Consider the following 6,139-nt stretch of genomic DNA (forward strand, 5'->3'; position numbering starts at 1 on the left):
GAAGAGTCTCTCCACCTCTATCCTATCCATCCCATTCATCATCTTATACGTCTCAATGAGATCTCCCCTCATTCTTCTAAACTCTAACGAGTACAAGCCTAGTTTATTCAGCCTCTCCTCATAGCTCAATCCCCTCAACTCCGGTATCAGCCTAGTAAACCTCCTCTGCACTCCCTCCAGGGCCAAAATATCCTTGCGCAGGTGCGGCGCCCAAAACTGCACACAGTACTCCAGCTGCGGCCTCACCAATGCCCTATACAGCTGCAGCAAGACCTCCCTACTTTTATATTCAATCCCCCTCGCTATGAAGGCCAGCATCCCATTCGCCTTCCTGACCACCTGCTGCACCTGCAAGCTGGGTTTTTGCGACTCATGCACAAGGACCCCGAGGTCCCTCTGCACCGTCGCCTGCTGCAGTTTTTCGCCACGTAAGTAATAGTCCTTCCTACCATTCTTCCTACCAAAGTGGACCACCTCACACTTGCCAACATTAAATTCCATTTGCCATTTCCTGGCCCATTCGCCCAGCCTATCTAGATCCTTCTGCAGACTCTCCACACCCTCCGCACAATTTGCCTTTCCCCCAATCTTGGTGTCATCAGCAAATTTCGACACCCTGCACTCGGTTCCCTCCTCCAGATCATCTATATAAATGGTAAATAGCTGAGGCCCCAGCACCGACCCCTGGGGCACCCCACTAGTCACCAACCGCCAATCCGAATAGCACCCATTGACCCCCACTCTCTGCCTCCTATTTGACAACCAATCCTCTATCCACGCTAACACCCTACCCCCAACTCCATGTCCCCTGACCTTCTGCAATAACCTCTTGTGAGGTACCTTGTCAAACGCCTTCTGAAAATCCAGAAAGACCACATCCACCGGCTCTCCTCTATCCACTGCCCTAGACACATCCTCATAGAACTCCAGTAAATTTGTCAGACACGACTTCCCTTTAATGAAACCGTGTACTCACACTGGGATTGTTTTTCCCTTGCTTTGGGGAAAGGTGCCACTCCCAGCTCTTCCTCTCTTTCTCCAAAGCTTATTTCACACCTTGGACCACATCATTAACACCCATTTTCCATATTCCTGCCTCCATTCCACCCTTTCATGAACTGGAGTCAGTCTATTTGGAAATTCTCTTTCTAGTGGAACACTGTGCTGCTGATTTGATCCACAGCCTTGGTGTCCAGCAGCTTCTCACTTCCACCAGATTCCCCAAATCTCCATTTGCCTTTGCTGAGTGTTATCAGCATTTTGTGTTTTTGTTCTGGATTCACAGCTTCTGTCATATTTTGCTTTGTACGAATCAAGAAGGATTAAATAATTGATGTTTTAGAAGTGTCAAATACCCCATTGAAAAGAGTCAAGTCTGCAAGTTTGATAAGGTTGTGGACTTAAAAGTTTGGATAGAGTGAAGTGGGAGAGGAGCTGAATAAAGATGTTGAACCTGTGTGCTGACTGGAGTTTGAAGGAAAGGAAAATGTGGCTGTTTTGCAGATGGTGAAATGTTTAGAGAGTGTAAAATATTGGAACACTTGATGAATTCATATATTATCCTTGCGCTGGAATACTTGACTAATCTTCTCTCTATCGTTCCAATTTTTGTATTAAGTGTTTTGTGTAGTATAACTGAGTGTGCCTGTGCGACCGGTATATAAATGATCAAGTCTGAATACACTTTCTAGTCATACTATATTTTCTGAGCAATCTGTCTCTGTGTTATCTTCTCATTTATCAGGAATCTGAACCTTCCGCTGTTTCACTTTGTTACTTCAATACTGATTACAGGAATTGACGATGTGAAGTTTTTAATGAAGAACTAAATGTAGATAAGGAATGTGGGCGGGGCATAGTCCAAGGCTGTGTGGGATGGGCCTGTTCACAGTAAGAAGTCTCACAACACTAGGTTAAAGTCCAACAGATTTATCTGGTAGCACAAGACTCTAGCTTTCAGAGCGCCTGCTGCTCCTTCGTCAGGTAAGTGGAAGTTGTGTTCACAAACAGGGCATATAAAGACACAAACTCAATTTACAAAATAATGGTTGGAATGCGAGTCTTTGCAGGTAATCAAGTCATAAAGGTACAGACAAGGTGAGTGGAGAGAGTGTTAAGCACAGGTTAAAGAGATGTGTATTGTCTCCAGACAGGACAGTTAGTGAGATTTGGCAAGTCCAGGCAAGTTGTGGGGGTTACAGATAGTGTGACATGAACCCAAGATCCCGGTTGAGGCCATCCTCATGTGTGTGGAACTTGGCTATCAGTCTCTGCTCAGCGACCCCATGTTGTCATGAGTCGTGAAGGCCGTCTTGGAGAACGCTTATCCGAAGATCAAAGGCCAAATGCCCATGACAGCTGAAGTGTTCCCCCACAGGAAGCAAACACTCCTGCCTTGTGGTTGTTGAATGATATTCATTCATCCATTGCTGTAGCGTCTACATGGTCTCCCCAATGTACCATGCCTCGCGATATCTTTTCCTGCAACATATCAGGTAAACAATGTTGGCCGAGTTGCAAGTGTATGTACCGTGTATCTGGTGGATCGTGTTCTCATGTGAAATGATGGTATCTGTTTTGATGATCCAATACATCCTGCAGAGGTTGCTGTGACAGGGTTGTGTGATGTTATGGTCACTGTTCTCCTGAAGGCTTGGTAGTTTGCTGCGGACAATGGTCTGTTTGAGGTTGTGCAGTTGTTTGAAGGCAAGAAATGGGGGTGTGGGGATAGCTTTGGCAAGGTGTTTGTCTTCATCAATGACATGTTGAAGGCTCAGGAGAACATATCGTAGCTTCTCCGCTCCGGCGAAATACTGGACAATGAAGGATGCTCTGTCCGATGTGTCCCGTGTTTGTCTTCTGAAGAGGTGGGTGCGGTTTTTCATGATGGTGCTTTGGAACTGCCATATCCTGTTCTTATGAGGGCATCTTTCAGCGTCTGGAGGTGTCTGTTGTGATCCCCCTCATCTGAGCACATCCCGTGTGTACAGAGGGCTTGTCCATAAGGGATGGCTTCTTTAACGTGTTTAGGATGGAAGCTGGAGAAGTGGAGCATCGTGAGGTTATCCATGGGCTTGCATCTGCTCAGATGAAGAGGATCGCAACAGATACCTCCAGATGCTGAGAGATGTTCAGCAGTTTTTCCCTTCCACCAGATTGCCAAAATCTCAATTTGCCTTTGCTGAGTGTTATCAGCATTTTGTGTTTTTGCTCTCGATTCGCAGCTTCTGGGATATTTTGCTTTTAGTGAATCAAGAAGAATTAAAGAGTTAATGTTTTAGAAATGTTAAATATCCCATTTTTAAGAGTCAAGTCTGCAAGTTTGATAAGGTTGTGGAGCTAAAAGTTTGAGTTGAGTGAAGTGGGAGAAAAGCTGAATAAAGATGTTGAACCCGTGTGCTGACTGGAGTTTGAAGCAAAGGAAATAGTGTCTGTTTTGCAGAAGGTGAAATGGTTAGAAAGTGTAAAATATGGAACGCTTCACGAATTTGCGTGTCATCCTTGCGCAGGGGCCATGCTAATCTTCTCTGTATCGTTCCAATTTTAGTATATGTGCTGCCGAAGCGAGCACGATTACTACAGGTGGCTAAATACCTTATAAATGATCCAATTCGCCTACGCTTTATAGTCATATTATGTGGGTTTTGTTGCATCATATTTTCCAATGTTACTTTTGTGGTTATAGTTATTATCAGAAATCCCAAAATTCCGTTATTTCGTTTTGTAACTGCAGTACTGATATCAGATGTGAAGATGTGAATTTTTTGATTGTGAGGCTAAATGTAGATGAGGAAGGTGGGCGGGGCTTTAGTCCCAGTCCTGGGCGCTCGGTGGGCGGGGATTGTTGCTGGGCTAGGCTGGTGGGCGGGGCCTGCTGCTCGGCTGCGGCTGGCTGGGCGGGGCCTGTTGCTAGGCTGGGCTGGGAGGGCGGGGTTTGTTGGTGGCTGGGCTGTGTGGGCGGGGCTCGGGCTGGGTGGGCGGGGCCTGTTGCTGGGCTAGTGGGAGGGGCCTGTTGCTGGGCGGGACTTGGATCTCCAGCTTGTTGAGTGAGGCTCGCAGTCCGGCTGTGAATTAAGCAGTGTTTCCTAAAGATTTAGCATAACTCCCTTGTTTTTCTGTTCCCCTCGATGAATTTAAGAATTCTTCATTGTTTTTATTAAGTTTACTAGTATCACAAGTAGACTTACATTAACACAGGAATGAAGTTACCCCTGATCGCTCCACTCCGGCACCTGTTCGGGTACAGCGAGGAAGAATTTAGCGTGGCCAATGCACCTAACCAGCATGTATTTCAGACTGTGGGAGGTAGCTGGAACACCCGAAGGAAACCCATTCAGACATGGGGAGAATGTGCACAATCGACACAGACAGTGACCCAAAGCCAGAAATCGAACCCAGATCCCTTACGCAGTGGGGCAGCAGTCCTAACTACTATGCCAGCCTGCAAATCAGGGTGGCACGGTGACACAGTGGCTAACACTGTTGCCTCATAGCACCAGGACCTGGGTTTTGGTTCCCCCTTAGGTCTCTGTCTGAGTGGAGTTGGCATATTCTCCCCGTGTCTGTGTGTTTCCTCTAGGTGCTCTGATTTCCTTCCACAGTCCAAAGATGTGCAGGTTAGGTGGACTAGCAATGCTAAATTGCCCCTTAGTGTCAGGGGGACTAACTAGGGTAAATGCATGGGGTTATGGGGATGGGCCTGGGTGGGATTGTGGTCAGTGCAGGCTCAATGGACTGAATGTTCTCCTTCTGCACTATAGAATTCTATAACTCTATTCTATAATTCTATAGCATGGCCAAAGCACCTAATCAGCACACCTTTTGGACATGCTTCTTGATGGACCAAATGGCCACCTTTAATAAAGAACAAAGAACAACACAGCACGGGAAACAGGCCCTTCGGCCCAACAAGCCTGCGCCGCCGTCCCACTGTCTCAGTGACCTATTCATGATTTTAGTCTACGCCTAATGTAGGAGGATCAGGGAGGTCCAATATAGGGACAATTTGTTACCCAATCAATCAGCCTAAAAGCACATCTTTGGGATGTGGGAGGAAACCGGAGCACCCGGAGGAAACCCACGCAACCACGGGGAGAACGTGCAAACTCCCACAGACACAGGCCCAAATCCATGTGTCCGCACAGCAACAGAGATAGTCTCTGAGCTGTCATGTTGCCCTCGAGATGGTCCAGTTTAAGCACACTAATGACATGCAGCAATAGGCAACCCCCGAAGCAACGTCCAAGAGCAGCCCACTACAACCTGCCGCATGCATGCCCCTTGCTGGACTTAAATGCCTGTGGAGACAAAAAATTCATTATTAAACAGGCAAAGACTGTAACATCCCTGATTTTTAAATTGCCTTCTCAACCTGCCTACTACCGTCAAGAATTTGTGTGCACTCATTCCCACAACTCCACACCCCATTTAAAATTGTGCCTTACCTTCTTCTCAGCAAAATATTTATCATGCTTTTCTGTGTTAAAATTTCAGGCGTCTGCCTATTTTGCCTCCTGAAGTTTATTATCCTTCTTATCACTTACCATATTTTACTGTTCCCTATCACCTGCAACTTTGAAATTATTGCCCTGTATATCCAAATCCGGGTCACCAACGATTATCAGAAAGGGCAGTGACCCTTACACCAATTCCTGGGGATACTGACGTATTTCAGACTACAAAAGCACTTCATCATCGTACCCTGTCACTGCGCCAGTCTTGTATCCACGCAACACTGTCTCTTCAATCCCATAGACTTTACTCTTGCTGACAAGTCAATGTGATACTGTACTTTGTCAAGTGTCTTTTGAAAATCCATATACAGGACAACAATCGCACTAACCTTATCCACCTTATTGGTAGCAATAAGTACTTAATAAAATATAGCTCACTTTTAACAAACTCATGCTGATATTTTTCCAAATGCCAATTAATTTTGTTTCAGATGATCCTCTCTAGAGGCTTCCCTACTATTGAAATTGGGCTGCAGTTGGTGAATGTAGTACCTTCCCCCTCAGCTCTGACCCAGCTACTTCCCACATCTCAGCATTAGTCTCACACTTCTTCATGCCCATTCCCCCCACCCACCCATCTTGTGCTGTTCTCATTGTCTCCTGCTCTTTACTAAATGATGGGCAGT

At 46.2% G+C, this 6,139-nt stretch overlaps 2 non-coding genes across 2 annotated transcripts; both read right to left on the reverse strand.

The window, feature by feature from the left end:
- Positions 1-1,526: 1,526 nt before the first annotated feature.
- Positions 1,527-1,636, reverse strand: LOC145356241 (U6 spliceosomal RNA). The gene has a single exon (XR_013889105.1). It is a non-coding gene; the product is annotated as a U6 spliceosomal RNA (small nuclear RNA).
- A 1,828-nt stretch (positions 1,637-3,464) lies between these two features.
- On the reverse strand, positions 3,465-3,571 carry LOC145356235 (U6 spliceosomal RNA). The gene has a single exon (XR_013889100.1). It is a non-coding gene; the product is annotated as a U6 spliceosomal RNA (small nuclear RNA).
- Between the last annotated feature and the right edge of the window lie 2,568 nt (positions 3,572-6,139).

This window comes from Carcharhinus amblyrhynchos, chromosome 20, assembly GCF_965287045.1.
Source record: "Carcharhinus amblyrhynchos chromosome 20, sCarAmb.v2.hapA, whole genome shotgun sequence".
In the NCBI taxonomy this organism is placed as follows: Eukaryota; Metazoa; Chordata; class Chondrichthyes; order Carcharhiniformes; family Carcharhinidae; genus Carcharhinus; species Carcharhinus amblyrhynchos.